This window comes from Nothoprocta perdicaria, unplaced genomic scaffold (assembly GCF_003342845.1).
Source record: "Nothoprocta perdicaria isolate Ctin4 unplaced genomic scaffold, notPer1 scaffold_203, whole genome shotgun sequence".
NCBI lineage: Eukaryota > Metazoa > Chordata > Aves > Tinamiformes > Tinamidae > Nothoprocta > Nothoprocta perdicaria.
Window position 1 is genome coordinate 715690 of NW_020455239.1, and position 20001 is coordinate 735690.

A 20001-nucleotide genomic window follows, 5' to 3' on the forward strand; every position below is an offset into this window, starting at 1 on the left:
CCGCGGGGCTGCGCACCGCAGCCTGCAGCCCGCCCTCGGGGACAGGCCCGTCCGCCCGGCGCTTCTCCTCGAGTGCAGCTCTGCACCGCTCCAGCGTTCTTCCTGCAACTTGAATCCTCTGTTGCACTGCAGCCCGTGGAAAATGAAGTCCCATAAAAGACCTCATTTTCCGTGACAGTCGGAAGCAAACTGCTATGGTCAGGCTGCGTGATGTGATGCATGTGCTCACAGCGCTTTTTCCCCTACTAAAATAAAACGAACCAAAACCACAAAAGCAAAAAAAGGAACTGTTACTGTTTTCGATAGCTGAGAGCACCCAACGAACGCAGTGAAGGCCAGAAAAAAAAATATTCTGCTGGACATTTCCATTGTAAGCGCCTTTTCTTACAGGGTAACCTGCACCAAAAGCAGTGCAGTGTTACCAGAGACACTGGGTTTTAAGCACAGGATCCTGCACAGGATCCTGGGCACGGGTAAGCCACCGTGCCCAGGCTGGGGTTCCCTGCGCGCTGCCTCATCGCGCGGCCGGCGAGGGCCGAGCGCGGCGGCGGCCCCACGGACACGGCCGAGCAAGAAGCGCCCGTGACGCCGCTCGCGGCGCGGCACGTGGACACGGTCCCGCGGGGCTGCAGCTCCTGCACGAGGCTGCCCGGCCGCGCTGCAGCCCCGCGGCGCCTACAGCGCCCGCCCTCCCCGCGGGGAGACCTGCGGCCGAGACCCTCACAGCGAGCGCCAAGCAATGCGCCTCATTATCATATCCTTAGAATAGATGTAATATAAATTTCATTACTCACTTAAAAGTTCTAAAGTTAACAGCATAAACTTGAAGTTGAGTAATTAAGTAATCCTTATATAGACACTTATTAAAGTATTTATACATATTATCTTAAATCTACATCTATCATTTTGCCAATTAAAATTAGGACTTTAATTGCAATTAAGTAATTTAATTGCCAATTGAACAGCAAAATTGCTAAGTGACTAATTTTAATGCCTATTTTAATTACCAATCATGACTGGGGAGGGAGCTAATCAAGCAGTATCAGAGTAATGATGTGAAAAAAAATGGAGAACAAACATTCAAGACTACATGCTTTTAAAAAAGAACTCCAAATTAAATAAATGCAAACACAATTTTATACATGTGGTGAAATGCTGTATTTTGGTATCTAAATACATGAGCACAAAGAACACATTTAATTAAAAAGAACTGTCAATCTCCCACTGATGTATTAAATACAAAGTGTCCTTTGTACTTTATTTATGTATTAGTCTCCCTTTAAAAGTAAGCCCCAAACTGGGTATGAATGTGAGACTGGAGCGAGTGAATGAGTAGCTTGACAGGCTGAGCTGCCACGGAGCTGCGATACTCCGGGATATATATACACACTTAGTGAATGTAAGCGGTATAATCACCCTCGGCAGCACATTGCACACAGGAAGGCTGCAGTGCTAATGAGCCAGCAGCGTCTGTTCCGCGTGGAGCCCTGGACACGGGAGCTGGGATTGCTGCCGGTGCAGCAGCCATGTCCCTGGAGAAGGAGGCTCCGAGCAGCCCCCAGCACCCGGCTCGGGCTCCAGCTCTGGCTGCTCCCTCTGCACTGAGGGGTCAGGCCGGGCCTCACACCGCCCCCTGACCCGGTTCTGGCCCCTGACCCAGCCCCGACCCGGCTCCTGACCCGGCTCCTGACCCGGCCGGTGCACCGCAAGTGGTGGCACTGCTGTATGGCTGTGCAGCGCCTCGTGCGTCGCTGCGCATTGCTGTGCATCACTGTGCATGGCTGTGCATTGCTGTGCATCGCTGTGCATTACTCTGCATCACTGTGCATCGCTGTGCATTGCTGTACAGCACTGTGCCATGGGTAATTCAGGGTGGAAATTCCTCTCCTCACATTTGAGAGGGCTCCGGTGCGGCCGAGGCCGCTGGAGCGCTGGCTCCAGGAAGGCGGGAGCATCCGTGCGCCTCTCCCACCAGGACACAGGGTGCATCGTGCTGGCAAGCCATGAGCGCTCCCGGAGAGCAGAACTGCACGTTTTCCATCATGGATTTGGGGTATCAACTGGCAAACACAAGGAAATCTGACTTAATTAACTTCTCCAAATGAAGTACTGTGCGTTTTTGAGCACATCTCTGAGCCAGTTGGTGATCCTTCCTCCTCACAGAGACCTCGGATATATCCCATGGAAGAGGTTGTGTGCCTGCTGGAAAGCAAGGGCTCCCCAGTGCTGGTGGAAGAGAAAACGGGAGCTCTGTCCCAGAAACATGCTTGTGTGCTTTCCCTTCGGCACAGCCCTGCAAGGTGCTTTCATTCCATTTTTTTTTCCCATTGTTCTTTCTCCCTTTTTCCCCCCTTTTCCTTTCCTTCCCGCCCCCCATTCTTCTCCCCCCACCTTTTTTTCCCCTTTCTTTTTTTCCTTTTCTTTCCCGAGGTGTTTTCCTGTGGCTCAGCCTCCAGAGCACAGCACGAGGTCGCCAGGGTTTTGCATGGAGAGCCCCACAGGGCTCCAGGGCCCGAGCACGTGCGACCCAAGGCAGGAGGAGCTCCCGGTGACCGAGTCGGCAGTCAGGCTGCCTCTGTCCCCCCCACTAAAACTGCTTGTCAGAGTCTTCCCTAACAGCTTCCCATGGAATGGACATGCTGCCAAATTCATGGGATTTTGGACTCATGAATTTTTGGCCACAGTAAGTGAGTGTGACTGGTTTCACAAAAAATACTTCCATGGGAGGACGTGATGCTTTTAAAATAGTGCCCGCTGGTTCTGTGCTAGCAAAGGGCAGTTACGTAACAGCGCGGGGTACGGTGGGGGGTGAAAGTTAGGGTGCAGGTTGTGGTGCGGGGTGCAGGTTGCAGTGTGGCGTGAAGGTTGCGGTGTGGGGTACAGTGTGGGGTGCAGGTTGCGGAGTGGGGTGCAGGCCATGGTGCAGGGTGCAGGTTACAGTGCAGGTTACAGTGCGGGGTGCAGTGCAGGGTGCAGATTATGGTGTGGGGTGCAGGTCACAGAGTGGGGTGCAGGCTGTGGTGCAGGGTGCAGGTAACGGTGCGGGTTACGCTGCGGGTTCTTTGCCTGCCCTGGTGCTGGTTGTTAAGTGTTTTAACTGGCGCTCTGGACAAGGGGCCTGTGAATTGGGGCAGGGGCGCTGCCGCCTCACACCTCGCAGGCAGAACTGGGCATTTTCGAGACGCGTTTTGCTGAAGACGAGCGGAATGGGAGCAGCGCCGCGGGATCGGAGCAGGCCAGCCCCGTCGGGCGCTGCGTCGCTGCAGCCGCGGCGCTCTGCTCTCCTGCCTCCACAGCGTAATCTGAGACAGTGCCCAACATTTAGGAAGCGTTAGGATAGAAATTACCAGGAAGATCCTCTCGGGGTTTCTGATAACCTTCTGCACGGCAACAAAGGTGACGGACTGCGGCGTGCTTCCGAAAGAGCGCTAGGAAAAACTTGGCTAGGTATGAACTTGGGAGAAACTCCTCTTCGTGGCGGTGACAGCAACTATCATTAGAGGTTAATGGCAGGGAAAATAAACCCATTAATGCAGGGTGTTAATTGAAAACAGGACTTGTGCAGAGAATGGAATTTGTAATTATGAAAATAGTTATTAAAGTATCATTTTGCTTTGTTAAACACCTGACTTGAATACAGAACATGAGGGCGTTGCGTGTAAAGAAGCTAATTTCCAGCACTGAGAAAAGAAGAGCTACCTGAAAACAACTTCCCAGTTATTAAGGCTGTATTTTTTGGTGTATTAATGTATGATTTCAGTGTTAAACAAGTGGCTTTAGAATATCAGTTGAAATTTATTTTCATTAACGTATGTACACGCAGATTTTGTTCTTTTTCCAGGCTTTTAGCTGTGTGTGCAGTTCTGCTTTTGGCATGTCCGTGGCGTTGGATCGCAGCTCCAGCTTTGGCCGTAGGAAGGCCCCTGGGTGGCTTTTCCGTGACGTTTCCTTTTGGCCTTTGGAGGCCGGGGCTGGCTCCCCGCGGCTGCAGCCCGGCCCGCGCCTCCCGCAGCGCGATGCAGCGGTGAGCCAAGCTCGCGCTCACCCTGTGCAATCAATAAAGAGTTAGGGGAAACCAGGCAAGTAATAATGCACAGCAAATGATAAAATGTCTGCAATGTTTGAAACGCAGTAATAAACACTGATTCGAGAAAACAGTAAAGGTATTTGTACCACAGTTTAACTTGCACACAGAATTAAGGAAAACCTGTTTTTTCAGTTTTAGCTAAATGGGATCTGGTTCTTCAATAAATATATTAAAAAAAATAGATTAAAGCTGAGGTAAAAATTGAATCCCATTGATAGTAGGAGTGCAAAAAGAATATTATTTTTGGATCAGAGAACTTTAATAATAACGAATACTATAAAGAGAGGAATCAAAATTGTATAGTCAACAGGCTATTCAATACCATAACCAACAAAATCAGCCCGTATTGATGTGATAAGCAGGAAGAAATATATTAGTTTCCAGATCACCACATTTCACTACAAGATATTGAAAAAACAAGTCAATTTTTGTATCAGTGATATTCCTATTAAATGAGTCCATCTCTTTCAGCGGGAACATCTACGGGCCTGGCCCCACAGTGATAATTCAGTGCGGGTCTCGCCGGGCTCCGGGAGCAGCTCCGGCGCCGGGGCCGAGCTCGCCCCGTCAGCTCCTGCTCGCGGCAGGAGCGGCCGCCGCTCGGGGACACGCTGCCCGTTCCTCGAGGGAGCTTGAATCCCGTGGGAAACGGGGAGCTAATGCCCTCCTGGGGCGAGAGGCACCGCGCAAACCTGGGTTGCATTGCCCACCGTCAGCAGGGTGTCTCGTGCGGTGTAGGAGCTGCTTTACTGCTGGATCTGGGGTGTAGCGCTGCTTTACTGCTGAACAAAATCTCCGGGCTGCAAGCAGGGCTAGTGAGGCTGAGCAGCAGGAAGGAAGGGGCCGTTCTGCGATCCAGAATTCTGGGCTGTCAGACCCGGTCCTGTATCTGTGGCATCTGGGCTAACTTGGGCTTGAAGAGACGAGAATCAGCTCCAGGCTTTCGTGGGAACGTGAAATTGTTCCAGTCAAGTTTCTAAAGAAGTAATTTAATCCTCTCTCTTTTACCCAAAGGAGTGCGTTTGTCAGAAAGTGCTCTCCCTAACAATAGCTCGGTGTGAAGAACCGCTTAGCGCGCGCTGTAATTGTCTTGTGCGCCTAATTATTGTTGGGCCCTGCGTCAGGGCACTTGACACTGCTGCTTGCCGCACACGGGACCGGCTCTTAAGAAAATGTTGAGACCAGTGAAACCCGCTGGTAAGTGTGACCAGTAACGTGTCTGTTAAAGCAGCAAATCCGCAGCTTTGCTCTAGTGCCGTTCCGATCGGAGCGGGTAGCAACTGGGAGTTGTGCTTGGTGGGAATCCGAGCAGGAATTAGCCGTCTGTGCTGGCATATGGAAAACAAACATACAAAACAAGACTCTTCACCCTACCTTTCATGATCCTCATTGTCACGGTTAATGCCATGGAGATGGATGCAGCGGCAGGGAGGAGGGGATGGGTCTCAGGGCTAATGTATGCAGGCTGCAGCAAAGAGCAGGAGGGAGTATTTGTGTGAAGATGAGGAGGAGGAAAAATGGAGGAAAAAAAAGAAATCCGTCCACAGAGGGCAAGGTGGAGTGTGCAGGTCTACGTGCTATCGTTATCACAACACCCATCAGCTGGTACAGCTTTCATTTGATGAAGGGATCAGAGGAATACTTGGAAAAAAACTTCAGTTTGAGGCCTCAGCTAAGTGTTGATATTAATAGCATGTTTAATTATGAGTGAAATCCAATCAGGTAAGCCTGGGAAGGTAAAATGAAGGGGAAAATTTGCCATAAGAGTTTCTGATTAATAAGTAAAATACAATTAACTGTTCTCAATAAATGGATTAAAAAAAACGCTGCTGTTAAACACGATCAGCAGCCTTTTGGCAGAGCTGCCCGAACGGGCCCTGCACCACGGGGCCGCGCAGGGCTGCCCTGGAGCTGCTTCCTGCCCCGTGCGCAGCGCAGGGAGCAGCAGCTCCTGCGTTCCTGACCCGCTTGCACCTCCACTGCCTGCACTTTGAGGTGGAAAGTACTCAGAGCCTATGTGAGCAAGGCACTAAGGGCAAGTTTCCATACTCTCTGCAGAGCTGGGCTGTTGTTGTTTGTGGATTTTGTGCTTAACAGTTGAATTTCCCTTTCGTGCTATGCAGGAGGCAGAGCAGCCTGACTTGCATTGATTCTAGCACCTAAACACCTTAGGTTAAAGTGTCCAGCCCCACAAGGTCTCCCATCATTTTACAGGTAAGTGCTGTGTGCCTAAGTCCTCTCTAAACCCCTCTGTTTAATCAGCGCTTGAATCTCAAGGATGAAGGCTGAGATGATAATAGCTCAGGATCTTGCTTTTCTCAAGCCTTGCATGTTGTCGCTGCTGTAATTTCAGTTCCCGAGTCAAAAATACTTCTTGCTTCTTCACCGCCTATAAAGCCCAAATTGACATACTTGCTGCTGCTGCTTTCTGCTTCTGAGTGATCCCTTCCTTCACGCTCGTGGCCCCGAGGAGAGAGCAGGATTAGCCTCAAGGTCCGCTGGAGGAGTCAGCGCGACACGAACGGGTTTGTCTTCCACGGGCCGAGCCCGAGGCTCGCCGAGCACCAGCCCTCACAGGAGCTGGGTATGAGCTGCACCGTAGCAGTAAACTCGAGTCCCGAGGGTCTGCAGCATCCCCGTCCCCGGCAGGCACTCCCGGTGAGACTTTCCCTTTCCTCTTTCTTTTTTAATTTGAGATTCTTACTGCCCTTTGGTGCATGCTGCTTTTTCACAGAGGATTTTTACCTCCTTTCCTGTAACATCACTGACTGGCAGCAGCATCCCGCCAGGGTGAGGATGATGTCTCCCAGGGGCTGCTTTAAGGCAGCGTGTCTGGTAATCCATTGCACTGGTGGAGACGAGTAAAGCAGCATTCTGATATTTTTGATACCACTAAACAATACTGAAATGAGATAAAATTTAGTCTTTTTTCCTTCTCAGCCCAAGAGTAGCCTGGTACTAAAACATAAAACCTGCAGGATCCTGCAGGAGCTACAAGTAGTAGCTCTTATTCTGCTCTTCTGTGTCAGTGAGTCTTGGTAAAGACGACCTACATGGGTCAAAAGTACGAAAAAAAACAATGATTTACGTGAGAAGACTGATGATTTCTGAGGGGAAGATGTACTGAGTATATCAGTCCTGACTGGCAGAGAAGGCAAAAGGAATAGTGATTTAAATATATATATGTGTGTATATATATGTATATATTTTTGTGTATATGTAATATATGCATTTATAAAATATAAAGGAATTCTGTGTTAATTAAGAACAATCAAAACGGCACATTTCTCAAATGAGATGTGGCCTAGAAGGAGAACTGTGGCCGCCTCATGGCCAATGGCACCACCCAACACCCTGGATGGTATTAATGACCACCGGGACGTTCATCTGCATAAGGCAACGCGCTGTTTCACGGGCCGAACATCCCGTGCACTGTAATCGCTCCAGCATCCCGGAGCATCTCCCGCAGTGCCTGCGGTTCAGTGGGTGCTCCCCAGAGGTCAGCCCTTAGAAATAAGAGCGAGTGGGATGGAGGTGGAATTTGGGTTGGCAGCTGGAAAATTCATGTTTATGACAGAAGTTCTCTGATTCTTGAATTACGCTCGAGGCAACCTGTCCCATCTAGCAGAAGAAAGGAGACCAAATAGGCTGTAAGAAAGAAAAGCCTTAATCGGTTTAACTTATTTTGTCTTGCAGAAATTGAAGCTTTTAGCTGTATTAGAAGCCGGCATTATACAGAGAAGAAATTGTTAGCTCTTGTAATCCACAGCGATGAGCAATCATTATGAAGTGTAGACAAGTAGGTGTTAATTCGAGCTTACATCCCCAGGTCCCTTCGGCTCTATAGGGTTGTGCTGGAGGCTTAAAGGGCTACAAGCCTCCTCCTAGAATGGCTCGGAATTATTTGTTTCAAAAAAATTGCCTCTTTTGTCTGAAAAAACATTTATGTTTTGGATTCCAAATGTAATCTGAAGAGCGCGAGGAACAGAGAAGCAAGAGATTCCCTTCGGGAATATGGAGCGTTGGAAACTGAAATTCTCTGTCGGGAATGGAAGTAAAAATAATACTTGATTTAAGAGGTATCCTTTTTTACTGTTACAGTGATGAGCGGGAGCCTTCCCCTCTTATTGTGTAATTTCAGGCAATCAGAAAAGATCCTAATTAATATTTGCAGTGATATTGTGGCTCAGGTTGAGCTAATGAGCAGGTACTGTGTTGCTTAGCACTGGAAGGTGAGGTTTCAATGGGGATATACATTGCCAAACTTTTCCAGGAACTACAAAGAAAATCTGTCCCAAGAGAGCTCATGTTTCTTCCATAAATATATAGCATCTAGCAAGCAAAGTGCAAAATGACATTTGTCTTTCTTATGTGGTGTATTTCTGCAAGCTGAGGACAGAGTGAGAGCTGCACTCATGGAATAAGTTTCTTTCTCTGTAAGTCCACGCTTTTAAAAATAATATTAAAAAATACTATATTTTTCTTTACAGAGTTAGGATTAAACAGTTTACAGAGGATTTTAATCAGGTGTTCTCTGATCAAATATGAAGTGTCCTGTTAAATGTTCTATCCTAATGAGACCAGCTGTGCTGGTTTCCAGAGCAGCCTGGCTTGGCTTCACAGGTGGGGTTTTAAATTAAAGGCCTATATAAAATAGGGGGTGGGGGCAGTAGCATTTAGCTGCCTGGAAGCTTGGGTGTTACAATCTGCAGATCTCTACAACTATGTGTTGCTATGGAGTTTTATGACAAAACTTGTATTTAAGTCAAAGCTGGTAATGTTCATTTTCCTCGCTTATTGAGCTGAAGAGTTGCAGTTCCTTTTATTAAGTTGTTGAAACTTGAACCTACTTCCTGAGGGCTAAATTTGGCCGAGAGACCGTTGTAATATTGTGTAATTAATTTGCTAGTCAAATAATTTCTGCATGGGCATAATTTACTTATCTGTCTGCAACCCTAATGAATCTTCTGGTTTAGTGCCTTAGTCCTGTTTTCTGCTTTTTTATCTCTCTCTGTCTTTTTGTTTTTGTTTTTTCTTTTTTTACCATAATTTTCATAATCCTTTAATATGGGCCAATTGTTAACATTGCGTTTTTGGGATCTCCTTATTCTATTCTTAACATCAATATAAAAAACCAACTAAGTATATTTCTAGAGTTTGTAGGATGCCTAGTGTGAGTGTGAGCTAATGGAAGACTTTTTTTTTTTTTTTTTTGCTTTATTCCTCCATTCAGGTGGAATGTCAGGCAAGTCACCAGGACAAACTAGTGAATTTGGTGAAAACCAAAGATGTAAAGATATAGGAGAAAGTGACTTCTCTTTGGAGGCTTTAAGATGGTAACTTCCCCTCGATCCTGATGTAAAATATGTACAGATTTTTTTACTAGTTGTTCTGATTACTATTCTGTGATGAATGGTACTAGATAAATACCATGCACTAAAAGTGAGCTAGTTTGGGGGTTGTATAACTTTTCAGATAGCTTACAAAGCTGTTCTGTTTTTTTTTGCCAATACATTTATTACTTTTAAATGCTTCAGCAAGTCTCCCAGGTAAGCAATGGGTGTTTTATTGATTGTCCCTATTATTTACGGTCCCTAATATTTAATGTTTCTGCTTTCTCACGGGTTTTGGGGGTTTTGTTGTTGTTGCTGTTGTTTTTCCTTTTTTAGGAAGGAGAGGAATATTGAAAAAAGCACAAATAATATACGGTATTTGTGACTATTCTGTGCCGACTCAATTGGGTACCTGAAAATGAACAGACCGCAGGGTCATGTAATAGAAGAAAAGTAACCTTAGCTTTTTATTTATGAATCTCTGCCATTGTCACAGGCTCTAGCCGTTGGTCAAGGCTTGTAGGACACTGTATGCACTGTATGGCGGTTTTATACTTGCATAAGGCACTAAATTCATGTGGTTGTACTGGATCAGTGAATTGGACACCCTTCTTATATTTGTTTATACTGTTGTGTTTTAGTTTTATATTTCATTGCATTAATGTATTCAATTTAAGAGGGAATTTTGAATGTAAACGTTTAATCCTGGGAGCCAGTGCAATCTTAGAGTACTGCAGTAGAAGGATGTGATGTTAGTTGTTCCTAGGAAGATGCAATCATTCCTACTGAGCTTATACACTAGGTAACTTTGAAGCTGGACCCTTTTCAGACTGGATTATAGAAATCCATCAGCAAACCTTGGCGAAAGATTGCCTTGGAAAATAGACAGTGAATTTAACAGTATAGCTGAAGAGAATTGATGAAAAGTGCAAAGATTGTATTAGGTTAAATGAAAACTGTTTTCTCAGGGACAATTAAGGCCTCCCTTAACCAAGTACATTTGTGAGGTGCCAGGAATGAGTTAATCCTAACAAGGAATGTAGGGAAAGGCCGGATAATAGAGTGACATTGTGTTTCCCTGATGTCAGCGCAGAAACCCAAACACAAAGAGGTGAATGTAGTCCTCTGAGCGCTGTGCTGTTGAGAGAGCTCAATGTTGAGTTTGTGCTGTGGCATCCAGCAGAATTCAAAGCTGTTCCCCGCACTGTGACAGGGAATTTCCTGGAACCAGGGGCTGCTTCCAGGCATCTGCACAAGGCCGGCGCTGTGGGGGATCGGGAAGGCTCACGAGATATGCAGGCAGCATCGCTGCCAGTTTCAGTGCCGTGACGGCAGCCACCGTGTCAGATTCCTGCTTTCTTCTGTTTTAAAAACACTCATTATTGCTAAGTTTGAGTTTACGACCAAGCGGATTTACAGCCATATATGGGTGATTTTTTTGTATTACTCCATAGGTTAACATAAGGCATCTTCCTTCCTCCTGTGAGACCCACATTCTGGCCTGAATGATTCCATTTATTCTGTGTTGGGTAAGTGCCGCTCTAGAGGGTCCTTAGATCTAGTTGCAATAGAAATACTTTTGCACTTCAACATCAGCTGCCCGCAGCCGCTGGTGCTGTTAACACACAAATGGAAATTAGATACTTGCTGATGCTCTATGGATCTGGAGCGGCTCTTCCAGCAGTTTGAATGCCCTCTTGTCTTGATCCAGCTCCCCGACAGGAACTCTCACAGCTGCCTTGACTGTGCATCGAAGCTGCAAAATCCATAAGAACATAGTAATAGCTGTCTTATCCATTTTCTGCTACGCTCATGTCTATGGAAGGATAGATTAAAGGAGATTAATATGAAGGAAAGATTTTTAAATAGCTTTTTTCTGGTGTTGTTTGTATTGACATGCTCTCTACCCTGGACTCAGTTATATTGCTAGTGATTGTTATTCCGTGCTTTGCATTAGTAGAGAAATTAGAGAGTTTGCATGTTGTGCTAACTACAGAAATCAAGTTCAGTGATTTCTAGAAGGTTCCTGTGTAAGATGCGCTGTATTGAGGACAGTCGAATTACTATATGCTGTCCTCCGATGGGGTGGAAAAATGAGAGCCCCCAAGATTACCAGCTTCAGGATCCATCATTGCTGGGGGCACTGACAGATCTGTATGTCTGCTTATGTTATAATAGTAGTGCAAGTGAAATGCAATATAGTATTAGATAGTGCATTGTGGAGAGAAAAGTACCTGCTCTGGTGGGAGGTGGCACCGATAGTCCGCACTAGAGCTGTGGGAGCTGCTGGTCCTGCTGGGGCTCTTGATCCAGACGGGTTGGGTTCCTCTTCCTCGGGCACTGAGAGCCTAAGCCAAGCGTGTCCAGGCTTTGGCAGGAGGGGGATCCTCTCGGAGCTGCATGGTGTCCAGCGCTTCCTGGGGAGCCGTGTCAGGGATGCCCGCGGCTCCGCAGGGTGTGTGGAGCACAGGTGTGTGTTCGTGTGAGGAACATGTTGGTTAAACTCTTTTCAAACAAAGAAGCGGAGCGCTGTGGTGGTGCATCCTGATCCATGCTCCACATGGTCCCCAGCTGCCGCACAGGGTTGGGGGCTCCTCACGGGGCTGGGGACTCCTCACAGCGCCGGAGAGGCCACGGCCATCGAACGGGGAGAGGGGGAGGGATTTCCTTAGGAAACACCAGCAGGCTGTGCCTGGATGAGGTGGGGTAGTAACCACGGTGAGGGCTGAAATTGGTGCCTGAGCAACATCACAGTGAAAATCATAGAGTAGAATCACAGAATCGCGGAATCCTGAAGGTTGGAAGGAACCTTTGGAGATCATCCAGTGCAACCCCCTGCACATGCAGGGTCACTCAGAGCATGTGGCTCAGGATGGGTCCAAAGGCGTTTGGAAGACCTCCGGAGAAGGAGACCCCACAGCCTCCTTGGGCAGCCTGTTCAGGGGCTTAGGCACCCTCACTGTCAATTTTTTTTTTTCCTTAAGTTCCTGTGGAACTTTTGGTGTGTCAGTTTGTGGCCGTTTCCCCTAGTTTCCTCTTCCCCTACTTCTCTAGCACTCCTCTAGTTAACCTCGTATACCGCTTTGCGCGTGCCCTGGTTTAGGCATTCCGCTTCGCGTGAAGCACAGAGGAGGAGGTGTTTGTTGGTCAGTGTGCGGGGCGGGTTTGCTCGCTGGGGTTGGCGGCGGGAGCGAGGGCGCCGGGCCGGGCCGAACCGAACCGGGCCGCACGGAGGGCGCCCTCTCGTAACGCGCGGCGAGAAGCGTTTCACGCAGCCGGGGATGTAGCTCAGTGGTAGAGCGCGCGCTTCGCATGTGTGAGGTCCCGGGTTCAATCCCCGGCATCTCCAGGCTCATTTTTGGCCTGGTTTTGTTATTTTTTTTTTTGTCTCCAGCAGCTGCTCAGCGCGCCGAGCCGCGCCCCTGCAGAGCGGTGCGGGGCGAAGGCAAAACGCGGCGCTGCTCCCTGCAGCGTGCGCGAAAGCGACAAACAAAATAAATAGACAAACAAAATAAATACCTTAAAAAAAAAAGGAAAAGTTGCATTGGCCGGGAATCGAACCCGGGCCTCCCGCGTGGCAGGCGAGAATTCTACCACTGAACCACCAATGCGCGGGGTGGCGGGCGGCGGCGCGGCGCTACAGCGGGCGCGCGCCGCGCGCGGGCTCCGCTCCCGCGGCTGCCCGGGCAATCCCGCCCCGCGCCCACCTGAGGCTCCCGGGGAAAGCAGCTAGGTGCTCCTGCCTTTGATGTTCCACCGTGGCTTGACTTTGCTGGAGAAAGCCACTGTTCACGGCTTAGCGGTTAAATGCTTATTAATTAACTAGCCACGGTGGCTACAATGCACCAATTAACATCATGCATTTGGCAACTGATGCAGTGTTATGCGTTCTGCTGTTTCCATGCAGCAACACAGCATCGGACAGTGATGATTTATCAGTATAAGGCTGCTGCTTGCGCTGTGATGTAATGATGCGGTTTTCTAATATACATTAGGGAAAACCTTGATGCTTATTTGGTATGTCTTGGGCAGGTTCTCAAGAACAGCTATGCATGAGACAGAGCTCAAAGGAATGCAACATTACATGTGTTACATCAAGAGAAAAATAAGGCATTTATCTAGACAGAGATATGAAGGATACCCGTTATCAGTGTCAAGACTAAGATTCTAAAGACTAGAGTCCAAATTGCATGAATGCTCTTCCCAGTCCTCTCATGAAAAGCAGATGTTTTATTTTTGATTGAATTATAATTGTACAGGTCAGATAATGTTCCAGTTTCATGTGTGAACTGACATTAATGGTAAAATGTAAACTTGCCTATGCAGAGGCATTATTGAGTGCTTATTGATCCTGAAGTTATGTAATAACTTCCCAATTGCATATTTAGTTCCTCAAAGAGGATGAGGGTTTTTTCAGCATATGTAAATCACAAGTTGAGAAAAATTGTGCCTCTGAATCTAGGAAGAGTCTCAAGACTAAAAGTTGTTACCTTAGCCAGTTAGAGAACCTGTTTAATATTTCACAATAATTCCTGAGCCACAGGAACAGTGCAGACCAAGTAACAGTGTTCATTGTAGTTTCACTTTCCTGTAAGCTTCATTTCAACTTCTTAATTTCTCTTGTCAGAGAATAACAAAGTATATTCTTTAATAATTATAATTTAGGCTATAGCTCACAATTCAATTTCATAATTGAAAAACTGTTTTCCCACACAGAGAACCAGAAATCCCATGGCAGTTAGGCAGTGAAAAATACGCACAGAATACTTTATCCAAAATCCTAAGAGGACTCCACTCTGTTAAAATACCTGAAAGTAACTTGTGAATAGGTGCATCTGATCAAATGTCTTGCTCCTCCTCCTTTAATTCTCGGCTCCTTCCATGGCCTCGGGCCAGGGCTCTGGGAATGCCGGGGCTCTGTAATGGAGAGCAGTCCTTGGCTCGCTCTTCCAGAGGCGGTGAGCAACAGGCAGGGCCTGTTTCCTAATTAGTGTGTTGGAAAGTCATTTTGCAGGGGATTGCCGCAGAGCAGTAGGACACAGTGACAAACCCCGAGCATTAGCAACCAACTGTCACTCCCGAGCAAGAGCGAAACCACATCTGACACCAGCAGTTAATAACACTGAGGACAGCTGCCCGTGCCCATTAGGCCCTTCCTGCAGCTGTGCAGCACATCTGTGAACAGTGAGGAACTCCTGCAGAGCGCGCTGCGGGTGCCAGTGCCTTGCCGCAGCGTAGGTGCTGCTCCAGGCTGTGCTCCGCATGGCTCGTCCCAGCTGCAGGGCACGGGCTTGCGCTCACCTACCCCTGGATGGTGTGTAGGAGCTGCTCAGGGAAGGTGAGAATTGAGACCTCTGCTATTGGAAAATGATGGTCCACAGTCACAGAACTGATTGAAAAGAAAAAATCTGTAGTATTGATGCAGTTGCTGAAAATCTGCATCCTACTTCAAGAGGACTAGGAGTCTTTGGGAATTAGTTTTCTGTATCACCATGATGGCTGGGGGAGAATGCTTCCCGCAAAACCTCAGCGTGGAAGCTGCATAAAATGATAAGAGCAGTTCAGGAGCACTGAGTGAAATATCAACCTTAAACTAAAGTGCAGGTGCCTCATAGACACAAACATGTCTCAGTACCTCTCATCCATAAATCACATAATTTTAGAAGTTAGTAGATGGCTTGAACAGCATCCAGCTTTATATAACAAGGCTATAAATTTCAGGGATCTGCTTTTAGAGATGGCTTAAAATGTACTTTTGTGTGTTTCTCTGTGATGCACGAGAGCGTTATCGGGACTCGGATCGTCACCTGCGTCCGCTCAGCCCCAGGGCTCGCCCAGGCAGCGAGCAGATACCAGAGACCTTCGGGAGAAGCAAGCAGGGCACTACGTGTTAGAAGGGAAAGGATCTTCCCCGGCCTTCTTACCCTTCAAAAGGGGCCAGGCTATTTTGTTTTCTCTTCGAGGTCACCTTTAGAGGAGCTGGGCTCCTCTGGGCTTGGGGACCTGTCTGCACCGTCACTCCGAGGTGCTGCCACCGGGACCATCTGGGCAGGAACAAGGTAGGGAGTGATAGACATGCGCAGGCAAAACTGCTCCCATGGCTCCATACCACTGTAGAAAAATAATAAAAATAATTAAAAAAAAAGTGTGATGCTGCAAATGCATCAGATTTGCATTTTCATGCTGTGGTGCATTATGTGGAGTTCATATTAGAAGTAATTCCCAAAGGAAAGCTGAGACTGGTCTCTGGAATGTAACATAACTCTCTGTAGGAACAAACTGCCTGGACATCTCTTTCTTATGTTTAACCAGTCAATGCTCAACCCTTAGTATTAAGGGGGCCATTAAGTGCTTTGCTTAATGGCCCCCAAAATAAAGAAAAATAACTGCAGACCTTCCCAAAGGGTACCTAGAACCCCTTTCCAATAAGGATTTCCAGAGTGCACCTTGTCACTGTTTCCACAGCACAGGGAATTTGCCGCATCCCTGGTGCAGCTTCTGTGCTGCATGGAATACTGCACACAAGCCGGCTTTTAGCGGGTCACAGAATGAGCTGGGCATTTAAAAATACCTCGCTGCTTAAAAAGACAAGCAAATATATATATTTTGTGGAGCCTTCAGCAAAGACTGTTGAGAGGGAACAAACAAAACAATTGTGGTAATCTTTTAGGTAGGACTTATAATGTAGAACAACTTGTCAGGGCAGGTTAAAGTTTTAAGGCCTAGCAATTTTGACAGTGTCCCTTCAAGCACAGGCAAGCACAGGGACTAGTAGGACAGGAAAAGGTCACTTGGTCACACGTATCTGCTGCCGCTTTTAAGTTTATCTCAAGACCCACGAGGCTTGTCCCAATTAATTATTTAAATACGCAGGGAAAATATTTCTGTAGATAAAAAAGGTAAGATCTTGAGTGCAGAGGAAGCTACAGGATGGCTCGTTTCTCGAAAATAGAGCCAGAAAGAAGCTGAGAGAGTGGGTATCCGCTCTACAGGCTTCAGGTGCCGGGAGAAGGGCTCTCTGTGCAGCAACGTTCCTGCTTTTCCCTGAATCGCATGTGCAGTATCAGTGAAATGGGAACTTGGGATTTTCACGTATCCCTTTGTTCTCTGCTGAACGCTTGTGTACTGCGAAAGGTCACCAAACCCAAATTGACAAGGTACCTGCGGTTATTTAAAACAACTCTATTTCCATAGGCAGCTATCGATTATGTTAACCAGTCTACCTAAGCTTCTTAGAAGTAGACGGACTCTCTGAAACTCTCCTAGATATTTTTCAAACACCTACAAAGGGAAGCAGACAGCAAAGCAATGATTAAGGTGGACATTCAGAAGAGACCAACAGATCCAAATGTTTTATTTCTTTGGCAGTGCCCTGGAAGAGGAGGCCAGCCTTGCCAAGTCACTGTCCATGTCTTCACACAGGCTTTCTGCAGTTCTTCGCTAACCCAGTGGCTATGTGGACAAAAAGCAAATGCACATACTCACTTGGTATGATTTGGGTCTGTCACTGATTCAGAGAAAAAACGAATTTAGCACAAATTCCAGAAAGCCTTTTCCACTCCTTCTTTGGAATATAGTTTCTTCCCCTGCCATACATAAAGAGAAAGGAAATTTAAAAGAGTTGTTGTGTTTTTACTGTCTGCCACAACAAAAATATTTAAACAAGAGAAAATAAATGCATTTTAATAGTCAAAACTATCTTGCTTTCTGTAACATATTATCCCTCTTTTCTATCTCTCCAGCGAGCAAATTAATATTCTCTATTTGATCTAGCTCAGCTGTGAGCCCCAGGAAAATATTGATACTCCACCTGCATTCTTGCCCATTGTTTCTTTGCATTCCCTCGTTCCCCCGCAGCAGGGTTGTCCCTGCTCCCTTCTAGGGAGAGGCCGATTAATTATTGCATTTGTTCTGCAGCAAACACGGTGACCTGCGATCTTATGCTTTTAAAACTGCAATTTCTGCATTTGGTTCCGTGACTCAGACCTGATTTTTTATCTTTATGCAACAGCAAACGATAAGAAATAATTATGATCATACCACATGACTTTTAATAGAAAAATGAACCTCTTCCACTTTCCAGCCACGTGCATGTGCACACAGACCCAGAGTGGATTTTTCGTCTGCTGTGGTTTCAGGGGGGATATTTGTGCGACTCCCTGTTTAAATACTGCCCATGTATCCGTGTTCCCACGGCCGGAGCGGCACCCGGCACCGCAGCCAGGCCGGGAACGTTTTCAGCTGTAGCTTGTAGCCGTGACTAAGGACTTTCCTTTCCCAAAGGTGGGACCTACAGGGGCTCCTGCTGAAAAAAAATCTCAATATAGAGATTCTGCTTTGGTTTCTGTCACTTCATTTCAACTTTTCTGCTGTTATTATTACCCCTCATTCCTCACAAAGACATTTTCCTGAAGATAGATTAGAAGAAAACATATTTGTGAATGTATGAACAGATTTTCTTCTTATGATACATAACTTTGGCACGCAGTCAGGAAATGATGATAATCTTTTTCTCCATCTTCCCTTGCTAATGAAGAGAAACTGCCTCTGGGGTTAAGGACAAAAGGTGAACTCTCCCCGAACACAATTTACACCTGCTGAGCACATGATTTCGGGCATCTAAAATTCTTGTCTTGGCAGGTGTCCCGGGGACCAAACCACATGCACAGACTAAGGAGGTAATATTTTCATCTAGACATTAAATAAAAAATAGACTCAAGAGGGATGAATTTTGTGATACTTCGAGGCATCTCATTTTTTGTTTAACCTTGTAAAAATCTTGCAATATTCAAACTTAGGAAGACCCGTTTTATCAAGCAGTAACTAAGATAAAACAGAGCCATTGCTGGAAAGAGCCTAATTAAGGGAGGAAAGAATTGTCCATCCCTCATCTGTCAGTACCTGGGTCTTGAGCGTCTTGGGAGACCCGTTTCTGGAGCACGGGGAATGCGGGATAAACGTGATCTTTGTCACAGGTTTCCCTCATTCCTGGATTCCCCTCTCATGGGGAGCAGAGCTCTCCTTTCCCACCCCCTTCCTGCTGCGGTGGGTTTGGAAGACTTTGTGAAGCACAGAAGGCCGGGAATGCTGAACACGCTCACTTGGAAACTGCATATGTAGATGTATTTTACATTGATGCACATGCTTATTTTGAACCGACCAGAAGTTCCCACAAATTGATAGGGATAATGCAGCTGTGCGCAGGTAGACAACAATCCTGGGGAGGGGAAGGGTAGAATTTTGCCCAGCTCTGACAAGTCCACGATCGTGTTTTCAATATCTGTTAAGAGATGAATGAAGCTACAAATTGAGTGCTGTGTTAGTGTACATATGGCAGGCATTTGCATCTAAAATTTTCGTTTGTTGGATCACGGTCAAATTACGAAATTATTTAGCCCAAATTGCATTTAAATCCTTTTTCCTAGCCCAACTCCTACTCTTCCTTTCGCACTCTCTCCCTCCAGAAGGAGGAAAGCAGTGAACCCGCAAGCTCCAGGGCTGTGGTAACCCCATGGATTCCAATCCAAGTGCCCAGATTTGAGCAGCTACTGCAGATCGTGCTTTAGGACATTGCCACATCTCCTAATTTGTCTGGGATCAAAGCTGCTTCCAGCACGGGTGGCCTGAATATCACTTAGTTTGCAAAACTTCTGAAATCCAACCCTCGGAGTTGTTTACTAACTTTAAATGCCACCTCGAGAGCTGATAGCCGTACATTATTATTGCAGCTCCTAATTTAGCTCGTCTAGCTTCAGCTGCCCCTTGGTGTGTGTGTAAAGGAAGGATTGGGTTCCTGCGGCCTGCCCAGACGAGGGCTGCCGCTGACATTTAGGCGGCGCGGAGCTGGAGTGCGCCTGGAGGCCGCGGCGTGGGAGGAGGCCGGCCTCGCCGCCGCCGCAGCGCCTTGCTCTTCGGCTCCTGATAGCGTGTCTCGGGCTGCCTGTGCAGCATGGGGACCGAGCACCGAGCAAGGGAGAAGAGCAGAAAAGGCAGTCTCCAAGTAGCACGGCTAGAAGTGGGCTGATGCCCCCGTGTCCTGAAGCAGGGAGCTGCGGACAGAGCGATGCACAGGGGACTCGCAGCTCCTGCTCTGGTGACACCGACTTCTTTAGGCAACTGCTGCAGGCAGCACGTAGACAAGGCAGACCCGTGGAGGCGTGTTTGGGGATATGAACAGAGATGGATCAGCTCGTGCTTTGGGAAGCATGGAAAAGAGAACCCAAACACTTGCAGACCATGACTGCAGTGCACAAAAACATAAAAGTTTCAGGAGAAAACACAGACAAAAGTCCAGCAATGCATTTTGGAGGAGGAGGAAGATTCTGATGTGCTATTGAGAGTCCAGCTTTCCTACTGCAAAAGAAGCAAGAGTTAATAGCGTCCCCAGGGCTCAGCAGAGCATGGCCGCTAAGCAGCCCACGCGGGTGTGCACGAGCCGCCAGCTGCAGTGCAGGGAGCTCGTGCTGCTGGGCACTGGGATGAGGAGAGGCCCATCAGAGACCTTAGATCTTACCAGGAGCGCTCCCAAGGCCAGGCCCATCAGAGACCTTAGATCTTACCAGGAGCGCTCCCAAGGCCAGG

The 20001-nt window shown here is 47.3% G+C and overlaps 2 non-coding genes across 2 annotated transcripts; one reads left to right on the forward strand and one right to left on the reverse strand.

The window, feature by feature from the left end:
- Positions 1-12697: 12697 nt before the first annotated feature.
- On the forward strand, positions 12698-12769 carry TRNAA-CGC. Its single transcript has one exon. It is a non-coding gene; the product is annotated as a tRNA-Ala (tRNA).
- A 191-nt stretch (positions 12770-12960) lies between these two features.
- Positions 12961-13031, reverse strand: TRNAG-GCC. Its single transcript has one exon. It is a non-coding gene; the product is annotated as a tRNA-Gly (tRNA).
- Positions 13032-20001: the final 6970 nt, after the last annotated feature.